We start from the raw sequence: 22,004 nt of genomic DNA, 5'->3' as shown, positions 1-22,004 counted from the left end.
TTGTGTGAAAGCCCATTTTACCAGTGTGTTTAAGTTCCTCTGAAGTGTGTTACTGTCACTGGCATAGGACGAAATTCACGAGCATTCTTTGATGCTATCTCCGTGGAAAGAGCAATCTTACACACTAGCTCAAATTGGGATTTTGTGTGTTTGGTATCTTTCCTCATCCACCAATATAAGCACAAATCTGTCTCATAATGTACGGTCTAAGAATGTGCCAATGTTGCAATGTGGTGATAAATTCTTCAGTGTCACAATGTACTCACCAACTGTTTCACTACTTTTCTGATTTCTGGATCCAAGTTTGTAGCTTTCGGCGATCTCTAGTGGCTTAGGGTTGAGCCTCACTTCAACGAAGAAACGGAAAGTTATGATTTAAAGATTACACTGTCGATCATTCACATCTCTGTCTTCTCCTGAACTTCGAGTTCAAATTTGTTTGTGACGTTGAGTCACACGTTAAGACAGCACAGTCTTTGTCTTTGTGAAGGAAGTGATTTGGGAATGGCTGTTTGAAACTGTCCCTTCTTGCACAGAAATTCAGTGCAAATACTTGATCACTCACAATTTCCTTGAGAGAAATTTGTTCACAATCGCATTCGACACGGAAACTGCCTCAGCATTAATCTCACTGAAGCAGAATGTGACCGTGTTGTATGTTTCAGAATGTTGGTGCCGTTATTTGTCGTTTTTAACCGAGACCGGGACACAGGGAAAGGTTCATCCGAGTTTGGAATATATTATCATTCAGGAGGAAGAAAAATCAACAGGAACCAAATAAGAAAACCCAGTCTCCAGATTTGAGAATCTGGAGATCCGCTTTGGGAAAGTGAATCAGAGCAGAATGAAGGGTGAACAGTCCAACTGCCCAGAAGAGATGAAAACACGTCTCAGTCAACACGTTCCCCTGGTTTATGATGCTGGAACATTCCTCACACAGAAATGATTCAACCCAATGACAAACATTCTTACAGCTGATAATTTATGCTACTGATTTGAGGACTGTCTCATGTGGTTACCGAGTGACGACGAGAAGATATTAAACTTTGTTCTATTCAATCTAGCTGTGATGAAGTTTGAATTTTTCTACCTTTTATAAACAGTATTTGAAGGGTCTCGGTAACAATGTTCAGTGTTGATGAGAGTGGGGTCTGGGTGAGAAGCTGCTGAGTGTGACAGGGTCAGGACTGGATGCAGGAAGTTCTCTGACAGTCTCCCTCTATCTCTCTAATGGGTTTGAGTTGATTTGCGACTGGTAGCTTTTATTTTACTTTTCTTATTTAGAGACACAGCACTGAAACAGGCCCTTCGGCCCACCGAGTCTGTGCCAACCAGCAACCACCCATTTATACTAATCTTACATTAATCCCATATTCTCTACCACATCCCCACCATTCTCCTACCACGTACCTACACAAGGGACAATTTCCAATGGCCAATTTATCTATCAACCTGCAAGTCTTTTGGAGGTGGAAAGAAACCAGAGCACCCGGCGGAAACCCACACAGACACAGGGAGAACTTGCAAACTCCACACAGGCAGTACCCAGAACTGAATCCTGGTCGCTGGAGCTGTGAGGCTGCGGTGCTAACCATTGCGCCACTGTGCTGCTGTTGGTGTTTTGATAAATGAAGGAAGTTCCCTCCACCCATTATTTTTGGACAGACAGTGTGGTATAAGGATGTAAAGGGTTAATGCTGAAGATAGTGGGATCAACCCCTCCCACTGTCAGAGTGATGATGGAACAGTCACATAAGATGAAGTTTGGGAGAAGAGAGAGCAGCACCAAGGATATTGTGTAAATTAGAAAAGAGTTCTTAGTTCTTTCAGCAGGAACTGTGTCCAGAAAATATCGAGAAACTCACAATTTTATTATTCAGGAGTAGGAACACAGATATTAATTCCAAGTGACAGTTCTGGGACCAATTAACAAAAAAAGTAGAGAACAATATTGCTCACTGATTGAAATCCCCCAGTGAGGAGACAGTTAAACAGGTGATCTGTTGGGGCATCCTTCGATCCAAGGTGTCAGCAACATTTAATCTCCATTTTTGGTGAAATTCTCTGTTATTTGCAATTTTTTTTATCAGCTTTGATGGGCGAGTGAAAAAACTGAAAAAATTGAACAGTTCCATCCTTTCTTTTCTTCCTTCTTATCTTCTTTCCATCAGTTTCTCTTTTCTGTCCCAGATCAATATAATGATGAGAATCCCAATTTAATCTGCTGTTTCTGGTGTTTTATCCATTCCAATCAAAATTTCAACATTCCAATCAAATCTATTTGTTGTTCCACAGTGTCTCTCCATGTGTTTTATTCTGTTGTATTCTCTCACAGTCTGTTTGATGATCAATGTAACATCTCACTCTCTGTTCTGGTGAAGATCAGAAGCAGTGATATCTGTTTACACCACCCGACAAGTCGGCCTGAGGCTGTGCCTCGCTGATCATGTGGAGTTAAAGCAATTCTTCCAGTCAGTTCGTTCAGTTGTCATTTCATGAGAAATTCGGTCATCATGACTTCGTCAGTGACCTAATGGTTCAGGTGTCTGAGTGATGTTAATCATGATGTGATGAAATGATTGTATGTTCCAGTCTTTCCGTGGTGGGTTTTCACACTGAGTAGAAACGTGTTGGACATGGTCTGGAAATGTTTCACACCGCTCCATTCCCAACTTCATTTACTGACAGAAGATATATTTCCATCATTGCACAGCTGGCTGCATCGCCAGAAACTGTGCTGAAGGTGACAGCTATGCCTCTACAGCTGACAAGGTGGCCGAGAGGTTAAGGTGATGGGCTGCTAATCTATTGTGCTCTGCACACGTGGGATCGAATCCCATCCTTGTCGCTAGTTTATGAGCTGTTTAGTGTATTGTTTGTGTGTGAAGTCAGCCTCGAAACCTGTTCTTGTCAATGTCCAGACAGTGATTCCAGAATTTGTTATACTTCTTTAAAATTGAGACAGCCAATTGGAATTCTTCACTCAAACTGCACTGGAATGAAGATCAAATAGGGATCACGAAACGGAGCAGTATTTTTCCTCCCCTCCTTCCTTCCATCTTTACTTTCTCTGGATTTGCGCCAAGTGAAAGACAAATGGGAAAAGCAAATGGCGAGGGAGCAGATGCCGAAAATTTTCCTTTGGCAAGAAATTTATTTTCAAATCTTCTTGATAGATTAAGTGAGTGAGCAATGCTTTGGCAGATGGAGTTTAAAATGAGGGGTCATCTACTACCTACGATAGATCAGAGTGTTTTTTTGTAAGAGGTGAGATGTTAGAAACGGCGGAGGAGCAGAGACCCGAATACTGAATTAATAAAAGCGAGTGGACTGGTAGAAAATAATGTGAAAAGTGAACAGAATCTGAAGAATGGAACTCATGTTGCAGTGATATAAAGCTCTGTGCTCCTGAAGTAAATGTCCAAGCCCAGATTGTGGGGAATCTGTGGAGAGTGATTTTGTTTTTATTCATTCTTGGGTGTGAGTATCGCTGACAAGGCTAGCATTTATTACCCATTTATATTGCCGTTGAGAAGGTGGTGGAGAGCTGCCTTCTTGAACTGATGCAGTCTTTATGGTGCAGGAACACCCACAGTGCTGTTGGGGAGGGAGTTCCAGGATTGTGACCCAACAACAGTGAAGAAATGGCGATATCGTTCCAAGTCAGGATGGTGAGTGACTTGGAGGGGAACCTGCAGGTAGTGAGTTCCCATGCATCTGCTGCCCTTGTCCTTCGAGGTGGTAGTGGTCACGAGTTTGGAAGGTGCTGTTGAAGGATACTTGGCGAGTTGCTGCAGTGCATGTGGAGATGGTACACACTGCAGCCACTGTTTACTGGTTGTGGAGGGATTGAATGTTTAAGGTGGCGGGTGAGGTGCCGATCAAGTGCGCTGCTTAGTCCTGGATGGTGTTGAGCTTCTTGAGTGTTGTTGAGTGGGATGTATTCCATCACACTCCTGACTTGTGCCTTGTAGATGGTGGACAGGATTTGGGGTGTCAGGAGGTGAGATACTTGCTGCAGAATTCGTAATCTCTGACCTGCGCTTATAGCCACAGCATAGATGTGACTGGTCCAGTTACATTTCTGGTCAAGATGTTGATGGTGGGGGATTTAACGATGATAATGCTTCTGAATATCAAAAGGTAGATTTTTTTTCTCTCTCATTGGAGATGTTCACTGCTTGACACTTGTGTGGCCAGAAGGTTGCTTGTCACTTATCAGCTCAAGCCTGAATGTTGCTCAGGTCTTGCTGCTTGCAGGCACAGACTGCTTCAGTATCTGAAAAGTTGTGAATCATCATCTAACATTCCCACTTCTGACTTATGTTGAAGAGAAAGTCGTCAATGAAACAGCTGGGAAGTTTGGGTCTACGACACTACCCTGAGAAACTCCTGAGGCAATGTCCTGGGCTGAGATGATTGGCCTCCACTAACCACAACATCTTGTTTTGTGCTAGGTATGACTTCAACATGTGGAGGGTTTTCCCCCTGATTCCCATTGACTTCAATTTTGCGAGGCATCCTTGATGCCACACGCACTCAAGGGCAATCACTCTCACCTCTCCTCTGGAATTCCAGTCTTTCGTCTCTGTTTGGACCAAGCTGCAATGAGATCATAAGAACAGAAGATCGGAAGAACTCTTCGCAGGAGTAGGCCATTAGGCCCCTCGAGCTTGCTCCGCCATTCAATAGGATCATGGCTGACCTGATCATGACCTCAACCCCACTTTCTTGCCTGCCCACATAACCCTTGGCTCTCTTGTAGATAAAAATCTTGAAGACATTCAATGACCCAGCCTCCACTGCTCTCTGCGGTAAAGAATTCCAAAGATTAATGACCCTCTGAGAGAAGCAATACCTTCCTAAATGTAAAAGCCCTAAATCTGAAACTGTGTCTCCTAGTTCTAGATTCCACCACGAGAGGAAACATCCTCTCAGCATCGACCCTGTCAAGCCCCCTCAGAATCTTATATGTCTCAATACGTTCTCCTTTCATTTTTCTCAACTCCAATGAGTATCGGTCCAACCTGCTCAACTTTCCTCATGAGACAACACCTTCATCACAGGAATTAATCCAATGAACCTTCTCTGAACTGCCTCCAATGCAAGTATATCCCTCCTTAAATAAGGAGACCAAAACTGTACACAGTACTCTAGGTGTGGTTTCACCAGCACCATGTACATTTGTAGCAAGACTTCTCTACTTTTATACTCCATCCCCCTTGCAATAAAGGGTAACATTCCATTTGCCTTCCTAATTATTTGCTGTGCCTGCATGGTAACTTTTTGTGATTCATGTACGAGGACACCCAGATCCTTCTACACCGCAGCATTCTGTAATCTCTCACAATTTAAATAATATTTTCCTTTTCTATTCTTCCTACCAAAGTGGATAACCTCACATTTTCCCACATTATACTCTATCTGCCAAATTATTTCCTGGAGTTGAGAGACCCTGGCAGAACCTAAATTGAGCATTGATGATCAGATTATTGCGAAGTGTGTGGTGCTTGATAGCACTGTTGGTGACATCTTCCATCACTTTGCTGATGATTGATAGTAGACTGATGGGGCGGCAATTGGTCAGATTGGATTTGTCATGCATTTTTTTTGTGGAGAGGGCACACTTGGGCAACTTTCCACATTGTCAAGTAGATGCCCGTGTTGTAGCTCTACTGGAACAGCTTGGCTGAGGGCGCAGCTAGTTCTGGAGCACAAGTCTTCAGTACTAGTGTGGAAGTGAGCAGAAAGGCATGGCACTATGCTTAATGGGAAATATAGCCAAGTTAGGAATAGTAGCTTTGCTGAGCTTTGATTTTAAGTGGCAGAAACCACAATGAAATAGTTAAAAGTAAAGGCAGAGCGTGTGAGACTGTAAAGACTAGCCGACACTGGTAATTGCAAAGACATCTGTTCTTTATGGCCTGATTGTGTGACTCCCTGTGGTTTGGAACAAATGGACTCCTGTGAATCAAATGATCTCCATCCCTGTGTGAGTGATAAGGAGTGCTCGGCCCCTCTTATCTTCGTGACCTGCCACTACTTGATGCAGCTGCAGACTGCACGAAACACTCAGGAATGTACACCTAACAGAGATAGCAGGATGCGCCGCAATTACTTGTCACAAGGTAGAGACAGACTCATGATCCATGTAGGGAGTGAGACTAGAATGATTATTGATGATTCCTATGCTCTTGCTAATTAGCTTGCTTGTCCGCTTTGTTTTATCTTGCTGGTACAAAACAATATTTTATTAGGAACAAGTATGTATTGAAAATGGAGTGTATTGTAACCTCAGTAACAGCTGTACTGCATGTCACCACGTGGGTGAAGTCGAATTGGATCGCACTGATTGGTTAAACAAGGGGGTGTAGCATGAATCTTAATGTATAAACAGTAGTACCTGTATCAAAAAACTTCACTTACTCTAGTGGACCAGACAGACTCTGGGTGGAGTCAGTGTTGTTGCATTAGAGTAAGTCAGCCGGCTAAATGGGCAAATAAAGTAATTGATTTTACCTACACATCCGACTCAGTATATTTACTGAACCAGACTGAAGCCAAAAAGAACTCAGATTTACACTAGAGCCGGAATGTTGTTAGGGCCCATAGTCTTTGCTGTATCGAGTGCCTTCAGCTATGTCTTGCCATTATGTGGAGTGAAGCAAATTGGCTGAAAACTGGAAGCTGTGATGCTGGGGACCTCAAGAGGCCGAGATGAATCATCCACTGAGCAATTTCTGACTGAAGATGGTTTCAAATGCTTCAGCTTCATCTTTTGCACTGACGTGCTCGGCTCCACCAACATTGAGGATAGGGATGTTTTTGGAGCCTCCTCATCTGGTTCGTTATTTAATTGTCCTCCACCTTTCATGACTGGATACCTAGTTTCTCAGGGCAGTGTCCAAGGCCCAACCATCCTCAGCTGTTTCATTGATGGCTTTCTCTTCAACATAAGTGAGAAGTGGGAATGTTCGCTGATGATTCACAACTCCTCAGATACTGAAGCAGTCTGTGCCTGCAAGCAGCAAGACCTGAACAACATTCAGGCTTGAGCTGATAAGTGACAAGCAACATTCTTTGATCGGATCCTGATTGAGATATCCGTGCGTGGAGCGGTGGGATGTATGGAGAGTGATTCTGAAGAGGATGTCTGAGCCTGGAGGGCAGAATCTGTGGAGAGTGGTCCTCAAAGGATGTCCGTGTCTGGAGATTTAGGATCTCTGAAGAGGGTCTCCGAGCCCATAGTGCTGGGATCAATGGAGAGTGATCCTGAAGTGGGTGTCCGAACCTGGAATGGCGGGATCTGTGGAGAGTGATCCTGAAGTGGGTGTCTGAGCCTGGAGGGCAGAATCTGTGGAGCGTGATCCTGACGAGTGTGTGTAAACCTGGAATGGAAGCTTTCTGTAGAGGTACAGGTGGAGGCCCTTCATTCCCAGTATTTTATAAAGGTTTAGCATAACTTATATGCTTTTACTCTATGCCTCTATTAATAAAGCCAAGTGTCCTGTTTGCTCTTAGCTACCTTTTCAATCCTTCTAACATTGGTGTACATTGTCTCTCTGCTCCTGCACCCAGTTTAGAATTGTAACGTTTCATTTATCTGGCATTCTTCCTTCCAAATTGTATCACTTCACACTTCTCTGTGTAAAATTTCATCTGTTATGTGAAAGCCCATTTTACCATTTTGTTTTAAGTTCCCCAGAAGTGTGTTACGATCACTGGCATAGGACAAAATTCCTGAACATTCTTTGATGCTATCTCCATAGACAGAGCAATCGTTTACGCGAGCTCAAATGTAGGATGTTGTGTGTTTAGTATCTTATTTCACCCACCAATATAAGCACAAATATGTCACGTAAATCCTGTTCACTGCAGTCCCTGCTGCTGTTTGCTGCCTATATTTACAGACTTTAATCTCAACCTCGTCACCATGTTCTCTAATATATTCAGGGGGCATCAGCAGAGAAAATGTTCAAGCGTGGCAAGTGCAAGGAAGTGTTTATTTATGTCATTGTGTCATGAACATAATATACAAATTTTACATGTGTGAATCATCAATATGCGTCTTCATAAATGGAACCCCGTCACAATAAACACTGCCACCTTTCAATGTTTAGCAGACAGGTTTGACGGCCTGATGTGTGTGATTCCCATATTAATGTGTTTGTACAAAGTTCGGGGAAAGATGGAGATACGAATAATTTACAGGGAAATCTTTTAAGCATATTACCACATCTCTCACTCACAAAGATCTGCAAACACATGGATTCCAAAAGAACCTGAGTACAAAATCACCTAAAATAAACACAGCCAGAGAGACTTGCAATAACCTGTAGCTCAGGGAAAATACATGATGTTATGGAAGGGATTCTGTTTCTTCTGTTAAAATATTTTTTGAAGAAGTCATAATTAAACTGAATAAATGTAGGACCAGTTCTTTTTCAAGAGAGCACCAAAAGAACCAATTTGGCAACTATGTTTACTGGTTGTCACATGATTCAAGTTAAATATAGAGCAGAAACCCTGGTAACCGGGAGAAATATGGTTCGCGAAGTCAGTCTTGCCCCTTGATTGGACAACCTTGGCAGCAGCAGCGCAAACCTCAGACAGCAGAAAACTCAGAACCTTTGGTTGTAGCAGTCAGTGTGTTTTACCTGCTGGAGTGAGCAGCTGATAAAGTTAGCCTGAAGAATCGTCAAGGAAGGAGAGAAGACCACAACCCAGTTTGTTTCCCAGAAAATCTTTAAAAGACCCTGAGAAGTCCACTGAGTTAATTCATCTTGTCGCATGTCTTTGAAGAAGGCCTGCTAAAATTAATTCTCAATGCCTTCTGAAAAGAACTGTTCTAAAATACCCTAGTGACCTGTCTATGTATACTCGGAAGTTAGACTGTATTCCAGTTTTGGAGCAACATATCTCATCTGATGATTTCTTCAAAAATGAGTAAATAAACAGCCCAAGAGGTTTTTTTTGTCTGTAACAGAGTGCTGAATTTAAAAAAAAATCCCTTTTATTTTTTCAGCTATCCGGTGTGTGTGTGCGCGTGTGGCTCGAAGATAAAAAAAAGGACTTTAAAAGTTGTTCAAGGTGAAAAAGGAACTTTTAAAATTTCCACCTGTGTGTTTATGCTTTACTTCATGACTAGTTAAAACTTGTTCGACAATAAATGGATAATTTTGTTGTTCATTAAAGAAACCTGGTCAGTGTCTTCTATTCTGGGAAAAATAGAGTACATGATTGACTGTATCAGTAGTGGGAAAAGTTCACATCGATGTTGTGACCTGTGGAGAAGTGGGATGAGAATAAAGAGTGCCCTCCTCTGCCCTTAGTTGTCACAGCACTTGTGATCTGGCTCAGCAGCTTAATTGGTTCGAGTGTTTGTCTAATAATCAGAAAATCTTGGATTCATATCCTTGCTTCAAAAGTTTAGCTATCAATCATTTACATCCATTTTCTTGTGAACTTTAACTTTTCTTATGAATTTCATTCACAAAAGAAAACAGCTCAGTGGTCGCCTTTGTGAAGGATGTGAGTTTGAAATGGCTGTTCCTGCTCGTACAGATGTTCAGTGCTAATATTTCAACGGCAACTCAATCCCCTACAATTTCTTTGAGAGCAATGTGTTTGCAGTTGCATTTAACCTGGAAAACAGCTCAACATTAATCTCACTGAAGGAAAGTGTGACCGTGTTGTCTGTTTCAGAGTGTTTGTGTCATTTTGTGTCTCTTTTAACCAAGACTATAACACGACGCAAAGGGGAGGGTTGATCCGAGGTTTAGAATATATTATCATTCAGGAGCAAGAAAAATCAAATAGAACAAAATAAGAAAACCCAGTCGCCAGATTTGAGAATCTGTAGATCCGCTTTGGGAAAGTGAATCAGAGCAGAATGAAGGGTGAACTGTCTGACTGCCCAGAAGAGATGAAGACACAGCTCAGTCAGCACGTTCCCATGGTTTATGATGCTGGAACATTCCTCACACAGAAATTATTCAATCAATATTCATCTGCCAAGTCGGTCTGAGGCTGTGCCTCTCTGATCATGTGGAATTAAAGCAATTCTTCCAGTCAGTTAGTTCAGTTGTCATTTCATGAGAAATTCGGTCATCATGACTTCGTCAGTGACCTCATGGTTCAGGTGTCTGAGTGATGTTAATCATGATGTGATCAAATGATTGTATGTTCCAGTCTTTCCGTGGTGGATTTTCACAATGAGTAGAAACGTGTTGGACATGGTCTGGAAATGTTTCACACCGCTCCATTCCCAACAGGCCATGACCTGATGTGATGCAAATTTCATTTACTTACAGAAGCTGCATTTCCATCATTGCACATCTGGCTGCACAGCCAGGATCTGTACTGTTCAAACAGCTGACAAGGTGGTCGAGAGATTAAGACGGTGGCGTATTAATGCATTTTGCTTTGCATGTGTGGGTTCGGATCCCAATTTTGTCGTTAGTTTATGAAGTGTCTAGGACATTGTTGTGGGGGAGCTTTTGTGGAAAGTTGGCCTGGAAACATGTTCTTGTCAATATCTCGCTGGTGATTCCAGAATTGTTTATACTTTATTAAAATTGAGACAGACAATCGGAATTCTTCACCCAAATTGGACTGGAATGAAGATCAAATAGGGATCACGAAAAGGAGGAAGATTTTTCCCTCCCTCCTTCCTTCCATCTTTACTTTCTCTGGATTTACACCAAATGAAAGACTAACGGGAAAAGCAAACGGCGAGGGAGCAGAAGCAGAACATTATCCTTTGGCAAGAAATTTATTTTCAAATCTTCTTGATAGATTAAGTGAGTGAGCAATGTTTTGGCAGATGGAGTTTAAAATGTGGGGTCATCTAGGACCTACGAAAGACAGATCAGAGTGTTTTTTATAAGTGGTGAGATGTTAGAAACTGGAGAAGCAGAGACCCACGTGCTGAATCACTAAACACTAACGGACTGGTAGAAAATAATGTGAAAGGTGAATGGAATCTGAAGATTGGAACTCACGTTGTAGTTATATCAAGCTCTGTGCTCCTGAAGTAAATGTCCAAGCCTGAATTGTGGGGAATCTGTGGAGAATGATTTGTTTTTTATTTATTCTTGGGTGTGAGTATCGCTGGCAAGGCTGGCATTTATTGTCCATCCCTAATTGCCCTTGAGAATGTGGTGGGGAGCTGCCTTCTTGAACTGCTGCAGTCAATGTGGTGTGGGAACACCCACAGTGCTATTGCAGCGGGAGTTCCAGGATTTTGACCCAACAACAGTGAAGAAATGGTGATATAGTTCCAAGTCATGATGGTGAGTGACTTGGAGGTGAACCTGCAGGTGGTGGTGTTCCCATGCATTTGCTGCCCTTGTCCTTCGAGGTAGTGATCACGGGTTTGGATGGTGCTGTCGAACGTTACTTAGCGAGTTACTGCAGTGCATCTTGTAAGTGGTACACATTGCTGCCACTGTGCTCTGGTGGTGGAGGGAGTGAATGTTTAAGGTGGTGGGTGAGGTACCGATGAAGAGGACTGCTTTGTCCTGGGTGGTATTGAGCTTTTTATATGTTTTTGGAGCTGCAGCTATCCAGAAAAGTGGAGAGTATTCCATCACACTCCTGACTTGTGCCTTGTAGACAATGGACAGGCTTTGGCATGTCAGGAGGTGAGATACTTGCTGCAGAATTCCCAATTTCTGACCTACGCTAAAAGCCGCAGCATAGATGTGACTGGTCCAGTTTAGGTTATAATCAATGGTAACCCCCAAGATGTTGTTGGTGAGGGATTCAGTGATGATAATGCTGCTGAGTATTAAAAGGTAGATGGTTTGATTCTCTCTCATTGGAGTTGTTCACTGCGTGGCACTTTTGTGGCAACCAAGTCGCTTGTCACTTATCAGCTCAAGCCTGAATGTTGTTCAGGTCTCGCTGCTTGCAGACATGGACTGCTTCAGTATCTGAGGAGTTGTGAATCATCACCTAACATTCCCACTTCTGACTTAAGTTGAGGGGAAACTCATTAATAAAACAGCTGAGGATGGTTGAGCCTAGGACACTACCCTGAGAAACTCCTGAGGCAATGTCCTGGATTGAGATGATCGGCCTCCACCAACCATAATCATCTTGCTTTGTGCTCGGTATGACTCCAACAAGTGGACAATTTTCCCCTGATTCCCATTGATTTCAATTGTGCTAGGGATCCTTGATGCCACACTCACTCAAGGGTAATTACTCTCACCTCTCCTCTGGAATTCCACTCTTTTGTCTCTATTTGGAACAAGCTGCAATGAGATCACAAGAACAGAAATAGTAGCAGCAGGAGGCCATTTGACCCCTCGAGCCTTCTCCGGCATTCAATAGGATCATGGCTGATCTGATCCTGGCATCAAGCCCACTTTCTTGCCTGCCCCCCATAACCCTTGACTTCCTTGTAGATAAAAATCCAAAGATGAACTACTGTCTGAGAGAAGAAATTCCTCCTCATTTCCTTCTTAAATGGAAAATCCCTAATTCTGAAACTGTGTCCCCTAGTTCTAGATTCCACCACGAGGGGAAACATCCTCTCAGCATCTACCCTGTCAAGACACTTCAGAATCTTATATGTCTCAATACGATCACCTCTCATGTTTCTAAACTCCAATCAGTATAGGTCCAACCTGCTCAATCCTCCTCACAAGACAACCCCTTCATCACAGGAATAAATCCAGTGAAACTTCTCTGAACTTTTTTAAAATTTCCAACATATACTTTATTCGTTAAAAAAACTATAAAAAGATACATTACAAAACAGTTCAAAAACAGCACCAAGTCAACAATACAAAGATTGCAAAGGCGATCAGTTTCCTTCAGTACAGGAGTGAATTGCCTCACAACCCTTCCATTTCATTTTACCTGCCATGTACTTTTTGCAGCAAACAAATATGTTCTGGAATAAAAACAAGAAATACTGGAACCACTCAGCACGTCTGGCAGCATCTGTGGAAAGAGAAGCAGAGTTAACGTTTCGGGTCACTGACCCTTGTTCGAAACTGACAAATATTAAAAATGTCACAGGTTATAAGCAAGTGAGGTGGGGGTGGGGCAAGAGATAACAAAGGAGAAGGTGCAGGTTGGACAAGGCCACATCGCTGACCAAAAGGTCAGCAATATAAAAGGCTGTAAAAAATGTAAAAAAGCAAAAAAGAAGAAAAAAGAAAAAACAACGAAAAATGAAAGTAAAATGGGGGGCTGTCATGCTCTGAAATTATTGAACTCAATGTTCAGTCCGGCAGGCTGTCGTGTGCCTAATCGATAGATGAGATGCTGTTCCTCGAGCTTGCGTTGATGTTCACTGGAACACTGCAGCAATCCCAGGACAGAGATGTGAGCATGAGAGCAGGGGGGAGTGTTGAAATGGCAAGAAACCGGAAGCTCAGGGTCCTGCTTGCAGACCGAGCGGAGGTGTTCCGCAAAACGGTCACCCAGTCTGCGCTTGGCCTCCCCAATATAGAGGAGACCACATTGTGAGCAGCGAATACAGTATACGACATCGAAAGAAGTACAAGTAAATCGCTGCTTCACCTGAAAGGAGTATTTGGGGCCTGGGATAGTGAGGAGAGAGGAGGTAAATGGGCAGGTATTACACCTCCTGCGATTGCAGGGGAAGGTGCCATGGGATGGGGACGAGGTGGTGGGGGTAATGGAGGAGTGGACCAGGTTGTCGCGGAGGGAACGATCCCTTCGGAATGCTGACAGGGGAAGGGAGGGGAAGATGCGACTGGTAGTGGCATCACGCTGGAGGTGGCGAAAATGGCCAAGGATGATCCTTTGGATATGGAGGCTGATGGAGTGGAAAGTGAGGACAAGGGGAACCATGTCACGGTTCTGGGAGGGAGGGGAAGGGTTGAGGGCAGAAGTACGGGAAATGGGCCGGACACGGTTGAGGGCCCTGTCAACAACAGTGGGGGGGATTCCTCGGTTGAGGAAAAAGGAGGTCATATCAGAAGCACCGTCATGGAAGGTAGCATCATCAGAGCAGATGCGTCGAAGACGGAGAAACTGGGAGAATGGAATGGAGTCCTTACAGGAGGTAGGGTGTGAAGAAGTGTAGTCGAGGTAGCTGTGGGAGCCGGTGGGCTTATAATGGATATTGGGAGACAACCTATCCCCAGAGATGGAGACAGAGAATTCGAGGAAGGGAAGGGAAGTGTCAGAGATGGACCACGTATGGGTGAGAGAAGAGTGGAAATTGGAAGCAAAGTTGATAAAGTTTTCCAGTTCGGGGCGGGAGCAGGAAATGGCACCGATACAGTCATCAATGTACCGGAAAAAGAGTTGGGGGAGGGGGCCTGAGTAGGGCTGGAACAAAGAATGCTCGACATATCCCACAAAAAGACAGGCATAGCTAGGACCCATGCGGGTACCCACAGCGACACCTTTTACTTGAAGGAAGTGCGTGGAGTTGAAGGAGAAGTTGTTCAATGTGAGAACAAGTTCAGCCAGGCGGAGGAGGGTGGTGGTGGATGGGGACTGGTTGGGCCTCTGTTCCAGGAAGAAGCGGAGAGCCCTCAAGCCATCCTGGCGGGGGATGGAGGTGCAGCGCGATTGGACGTCCATAGTGAAGAGGAGGCGGTTGGGACCAGGAAACTGGAAATTGTCAAAATAACGTAAGGCGTCAGAAGAGTCACGGATGTAGTTGGGAAGAGACTGGACCAGCGGAGAAAAGATAGAGTCAAGATAGGAAGAAATAAGTTAAGTGGGGCAGGAGCAGGCTGACACAATGGGTCTGCCGGGACGTACCCGTTTGTGGATTGTGGGAAGGAGGTAGAAGCGGGCTGTCCGTTGGAAGCTGTAGAGGGAAGATCTCCAGAGGAGATGAGGTCAGTGACAGTCCTTTGGACGGTGGCTTGATGTTCGGTGATGGGGTCATGGTACAGAGGGAGGTAGGAAGAAGTGTCTGTGAGTTGGCACTGAGCCTCTGCAAGGTAGAGGTCGGTACGCCATACAACAACAGCACCACCCTTGTCTGCAGGTTTGATGACCATGTCGGGGTTCGACCTGAGAGAACGGAGTGCCTCAAGATCAGAGGGGGACAGGTTAGAGTGAGTGAGGGGGGCAAAGATTTTGAGATGACAAATGTCTAGCCGACAGTTTTCAATGAAGAGATCAAGAGCGGGTAAGTGGCCAGCGGGGAAGGGGGGCGGGGTCCAAGTAGAGGGAGAATGCTGGAGGTGGGAGAATGGGTCTGCTGGTCGGGAGGAGGACTCCTGGTCAAAGAAGTGAGCCTGGAGGCGGAGAAATATTTTCTGGATACAGCCCGAGGGGATTTCCATGGATCCAGTCCCTCACTTCACCTTGGTGGGGGTACCTTACACAGTGGTCTTCCCCAGTGAACCTTTGCAGCGGCTGCCCCAAGCTGTCGTGCGTCCCTCAGCACGAAGTCTTGGACCTTGGAATGTGCCAGTCTGCAACATTCGGTCGTGGACAACTCTCTGCGCTGGACGACCAGCAAGTTTCGGGCAGACCAAAGGGCGTCTTTCACCGAATTAATAGTCCTCCAGCAGCAGTTGATGTTTATCTCGGTGTGCATCCCTGAGAAAAGCCTGCAGAGCACAGACTCCTGTGTTACACAGCTGCTTGGGATGAACCGCGATAAAAACCACTGCATCGTTTTCTACACCTGCTTTGCAAAGACAGACAGGGCAGTCCTCTCTCCTCTGTCTTGTTTGTTTGCTGTATTGAACCCTTTGCTGAGTCTATTAGGAAGGATGCAAGCATAAGGGGGGGGGGGGGGGGTTACAATCCGAGGCAGTGGAGTCACTCAGGTTAAAACTTCCCTGTACCTGGATGACGTCGCCGTCTTTTGCTCGGATCTGCTGTCCGTTCGCAGACTGATCAGCATCTGTGACCAGTTCGAACTCGCCTCGGTAGCCAAAGTTAACCACGGCAAGTGCGAGTCCATGTTCTTTGGGAACTGGGCTGACCGATCCTTTGTCCCCTTCACCATCAGGTCAGACTACCTGATGGTGCTGGGGATATGGTTCGGAAGGGCTGGGACGTGCACCAAAACCTGGAAGTAGCGAGTAGCCAGGATACACCATAAGCTGAGCATGTGGGAGCAGCGATCTCTCTCCATTGTGGGTAAGAACCTGGTGATCAGGTGCGAGGCGCTCACGTTGCTGTACGTGGTGCAGGTCTGGCCCATACGCCACTCCTGCGCTGTGGCGATCACCCGAGCCATTTTCCGCTTCATTTGGGGTTCCAAAATGGACCAGGTCTGGAGGGACACGATGTTCAAACCCCTGGATAAGGGCGGGAAAAATTTACCCAACGTCGCCCTCATCCTGCTGACTACCTTCGTGTGCGGCTGCATCAAGCTGTGCGCAGATTCCCAGTGCACAATCTCCAAGTGTCACTACGTGCTGAGGTTCTATCTGTCCCCAGCGTTGTGAAGGATGGGCCTGCTCACATTGCCGCGGAATGCTCCATCCAGTTGGACCGTGCCGTACCACCTATCCTTCGTGGGAAAGTTTCTGTGGAAAAACATATTTGACCACCAATCCTTCAGGTAGTGGTCTGCACGGAATGTCCTCAAGGCCCTACAGGAAAAGGAGATGGTGGATCCAGTCGGATGGTTCCCCGAGCAAACTTCCAAAGTCATTTGGCGGAATGCCTCATCACCAGAACTTTCAAACAAGCACCAAGATGAAACTTGGCTGGTGGTGAGAAGAGCCCTCCCCATCAGATCCTTCCTGCACGCCCGAAGTCTAACCCCCTCCGCACAATGCCCTCGAGGTGGCTGTGGTGGGGAAGAGACAGTTGCCCACCTCTTTCTCTGAATTGCCTCCAATGCAAGTATATCCCTCCTTAAATAAGGAGACCAAAACTGTACACAGTACTCCAGGTGTGGTTTCACCAACACCCTGTACATTTGGAGCAATACTTCTCTCCTTTTATACTCCATTCCCCTTTGTAATAAAGGGTGACATTCCATTTGCCTTCCTAATTATTTGCTCTACCTGCATGCTAACTTTTTGTGATTCATGTACGAAGACACCCAGATCCTTCTATATCGCAGCATTCTGTAGTCTCTCGCAATTTAAATAATATTTAATTTATCTGTTCTTACTACCAAAGTGAATAACCTCACATTTTCCCACATTATACTCCAGCTTCCAAATGTTTGCCTGGATCCGAGAGGCCCTGGCGGAATCTAAACTGAGCATCGATGAGCAGATTATTGCTAAATGCATGGTGATTGATAGCACTGTTGATGACATCTTCCATCACTTTGCTGATGATTGATAGTAGACTGATGGGGCGGTAATTGGTCAGATTGGATTTGTCCTGCTTTTTTTTATGGACAGGACACACCTGGGTAATTTTCCACATTGTCGAGCAGCTGTTTGTGTTGTAGCTCAAAAAAAAATTATCTTAATAAATTATCGGCTGTAAGCACGTTTGTCATCGGGTTGAATAATTTCTGTGTGAGGAATGTTCCAGCATCATAAACCAGGGGAACGTGCTGACTGAGCTGTGTCTTCATCTCTTCTGGGCAGTCGGACAGTTCACCCTTCATTCTGCTCTGATTCACTTTCCCAAAGCGGATCTACAGATTCTCACATCTGGAGACTGGGTTTTCTTGTTAGGTTCCTTTTGATTTTTCTTGCTCCTGAATGATAATATATGCCAACCTTGGATCAACCTTGCGTTGTGTCCCAGTCTTGGTTAGGAGCGACACATAACGGCACCAACACTCTGAAACAAACAACACGGTCACTCTTTCCTTCAGTGAGATTAATGTTGAGGCGGTTTCCATGTTGAATGCAATTGTGAACAAATTTCTCACAAAGAAATTGTGGGTGATTTGAGCATTTGCACTGAATTTCTGTGCAAGGAGGGGCAGTTTCAAACAGCCATTCCGAAATCACTTCCTTCACAAAGACAAAGACTGTGCTGTCTTAATGTGTCACTCAACTTCACAAACAAATTTGAACTCGAAGTTCAGGAGAAGACAGAGTGGTGAATGATTGATAGTGTTATCTTTGGATGAGAAAAGATACTAAACATACAAAATCCAACATTTGAGCTGGCATGTAAGATTGATCTTTCCATGGTGATGTTCACTGGAACACTGGAACAGGCCCAAGACAGAAATGTTGACATGAGAGCAGGGGGTAGTGTTGAAATGGCAAGGAACCAGAAGCTCGGGGTCATGCTTTCGGACTGAGCCGAGGTGTTCCATCTAATCTGCGTTTGGTCTCCCCAGTTTAGAGGAGACCACATTGTGAGCAGTGAATACAGTATACATAATTGAAAGAAGTACAAGTAAATCGCTGCTTCACCTGAAAGGAGTGTTTGGGCTTTAGATAATGAGCAGAGAGGAGGGAAAAGGGCAGGTATTATATCTCCTGCGATTGCATGAGAAGGTGTCTTGGGAAGGGGACGAGGTGTCAGGGATAATGGAGGAGTGGACCAGGGTGTCGTGGAGGGACCGATCCCTTCGGAATGTTGACAGGGGATGGGAAGATGAGGTAGGTGGTTCCATCACGCTGGAGGTGGCGGAAATTGTGGAGGATGATCCTTTGGATGTGGAGGCAGGTGGGGTGGAAAGTGAGTCGCAGTTCTGGGAGGGAACGGAATGGGGAGGGCAGAGGTTGAGGGACCTGTCAACTACACTGGGAGGGTGGGGGGTGGGGATGGTGGTGGGGCGGCAGGGTTGAAATCTAGTGATGTTGTTGAATTTAATTTCAAACACTCCTTGAACTCTCTGCCGATTAAGTCTGAAAAAGGGAAGAACAACCAGACAACAAGGGTCTCAAATCGAAGACCCTGTGATTAAAAGTCTCATGCTCTCCCAACTGAGCTAACAAGGCCTGATACAGTACTACTACTCTGTCTGTTATTGGACGGATGCAGCTGTTGGCCACCCCAAGGGTGAGAATTTGTTCCACCAAACATGAAGCAGTTTCCTATCAATTCCCCAGATTATCAGTCAATCTACTTACAGAAGCCCCAAAGTGTGATATATTCCTCTCACTCATCAATAATAAAACTTTCTTTTCACCTTCGAAATGCTGCCATCTATTTTGTCAATATTTATTTCTCTCTCCTTTTTATTTAATTCATGCATTCCTTTGGAATTTTTTCCCAATTATTTCTGAGGGAAGAACTGAACAGATCTGGCAACTCAAAACTGGGCATCCATGAGACACTGTGGGTCATCAGCAGCATCAGAATTGTATTTAAACACAATATGTTACCTCCTGGCCTGGCATATCCCTCACTCTACCATTACCATCAAGCCAAGGGAGCAATAGTGGTTCAATGAAGTGTGCAGGAGGGCATGTCAGGAGCAGCACCAAGCAGACCTAAAAATGAGGTGTCAACCTGGTGAAGCTACAACACAGGATTACTTGCATGTCAAACAGTGGAAGCAGCATGCAATAGACAGAGCTAAGCGATCTCATAACCAACAGATCAGATCAAAGCTCTGCAGTCCTGCCACATCCAGTCCTGAATGGTGGTGGATAATTAAACAAATAACAGGAGTCACAGAGAGTCATAGAGTCGTACAGCATAGAACCAGGCCCTTCGGCCCACCGCGTCCATGCCGACCATAATGCCCATCTGTACTAATCCTACCTGCCTGCATTAATTCCATATCCCTCCATGCCTTGCTCATTCAAGTACCTGTCCAGATGCCTCATAAATGTCACTGCTGTTCATGCCTCCACCAGGCAGCTCATTCCAGATACCCACGATTCTTTCTGTGAAAAATTAACCCCTTTGATCCCCTTTAAACCTCCTCCCTCTTACCTTAAATCTATGCCCTCTAGTTTTAGTCACCCCTACATGGGAAACAGACTCTGGCTATCTACACTATCTATGCCTCTCATAATTTTATATACCTCTATCATGTCCCCTCTCAGCCTCCTTCACTCCAGGGAAAACAGACCCAGCCTATCCAATCTCTCTTCATAACTCAGGCCCTCCAAACCAGGCAGCATCCTTGTGAATCTTTTCTGCACCCTCTCTAGCTTAATCACATCTTTCCTGTAGTGCAGCCACCAGAACTGCACACAGTACTCCAAATGCGGCCTAACCAACGTTATGTACAACTGTAACATGACGTCCCAACTCTTGTACTCAATGCCTCAGCCGATGAAGTCAAGCATGCCATCCGCCTTCTTCACCACCCTGTCTACCTGTGTTGCCACTTTCAGGGAACGATGTACTTGCACCCCAAGGTCTCTCTGCTCAACAACACTCCCCAAGGCCCTGCCATTCACTTTTTCTGTCCTGCCCTGGTTTAACTTCCCAAAATGCATCACTTCACACTTGTCCGCGTTAAATTCCATTTGCCAATCCCTTGCCCACTTTTCCAGTTGATCTATATCCTGTTGCAAACTTAGACAACCTTCTTCACTGTCCACTATACCACCAATTTTGGTGTCATCTGCAAACTTACTAATCATGCCCCTTACATTCACATCCAAGCCATTAACATATACGACAAGCAACAGAGGGCCCAGCACCGATCCCTGCGACACACCACTGGTCACTGGCCTCCAATCTGAAAAACAACCCTCCACTACCACTCTCTGCCTCCGATCACCAAGCCAATTTTGTATCCAATTGGCTAGCTCACGCTGGATCCCATGTGTTTGAACCTTCTGGACCAGCCTACCATGCAGGACCTTGTCAAAGGCCTTGATAAAGTCCATGTCGACAGCATTCATTGGCCTGCCCTTGTCAATCCTCTTGGTCACCTCCTCGGAAAACTCAATCAAAATCATGAGTCATGATTTCCCACGCACAAAGCCATGCTGACTATCCCTAATCTGACCTTGCCTTTCCAAATGCATATAAATCCTGTCTCTCAGAATCCCTTCCAAGAACTTTCCCACCACTGATGTAAGGCTCACCGGCCTGTAGTTCTCTGGCTTATCCCTGCTGCCCTTCTTAAATAAAGGCACAGCATTAGCTATCCTCCAGTCTTCCGGTACCTCACCTGTGGCTAACGATGATACAAAAATCTCTGCCAGCGCCCCAGCAATCTCCTCCCTTGCTTCCCATAGCATCCTAGGATACACCTGGTCAGACCCTGGGGATTTATCCACCTTAATGCGCTTCAATACCTCCAACACCACTTCCTTTGTAATGTTGATATGCTTCAGGATATTGCTGTTCCCTCCCTTGAACTCACTGGCTTTCATGACCTTCTCCACGGTAAATATGGACGAGGAATATTCATTTAAGACCTCGCCCATTTCGCGTGGCTCCACACATAGATTACCACACTGATCCTTAAGGGGACCTACTGTCTCCCTGGCTACCCTTTTACTCTTAATATACTTATCGAATCTTTTAGGATTCTCCTTTATCTTATCTGCCAGGGAGATCTCATGGCCCCTTTTCGCCCTCCTAATTTCCTTCTTCAGTGTAGTCCTACATCCCCTATACTCCTCGAGGGTCTCGCTCGATCCCAGCTGCCTATACCTGACATATGCCTCCTTCTTTATCCTGACCAGGCCCTCAACACCCCTAGTCAACCAAGGTTCCCTAAACTTGCCAGCCTTGCCCTTCCATCTGACAGGAAAATGCCGGCCCTGAATTCTTCCGATCTCACTTTTAAAAGCCTTCCACTTGCCAGACGTCCTTTTACCTGTAAACAGTCTCTCCCATTCAACTTTTGAGAGTTCCTGTCTGATGCCATCAAAATTAGCCTTCCCCCAATTTAGGACTTCAACCTGAGGACCAGTCCTATCCTGTTCCGTAACTATCTTGAAGCTAATAGAGTTATGGTCACTGGTCCCAAAGTGCTCCCCCACTGACACATCAACCACCTGCCCATCCTCATTTCCTAAGAGGCGGTCAAGTGTAGCCCCTTCTCCAGTAGGGCCATCCACGTACTGCTTCAGAAAACTATCCTGGACACACAACAAATTTTTCCCCATCTGACCCCTGAGTACTAAAGCAGTCCCAGTCAATATTAGGGAAGTTAAAATCACCTACTATTACAACCCTATAATTCCTACACCGAT

General features: G+C 45.1%; 1 non-coding gene across 1 annotated transcript; it reads left to right on the top strand.

Moving 5' to 3' along the window:
* Positions 1–2,766: 2,766 nt before the first annotated feature.
* Positions 2,767–2,848, top strand: trnas-gcu (transfer RNA serine (anticodon GCU)). Its single transcript has one exon. It is a non-coding gene; the product is annotated as a tRNA-Ser (tRNA).
* Positions 2,849–22,004: the final 19,156 nt, after the last annotated feature.

This window comes from Heterodontus francisci, unplaced genomic scaffold, assembly GCF_036365525.1.
Source record: "Heterodontus francisci isolate sHetFra1 unplaced genomic scaffold, sHetFra1.hap1 HAP1_SCAFFOLD_58, whole genome shotgun sequence".
NCBI classification, from domain to species: Eukaryota; Metazoa; Chordata; class Chondrichthyes; order Heterodontiformes; family Heterodontidae; genus Heterodontus; species Heterodontus francisci.
Note: the sequence above shows the minus strand (reverse complement) of the source record. Positions and strands in the feature narration are given on the sequence as shown.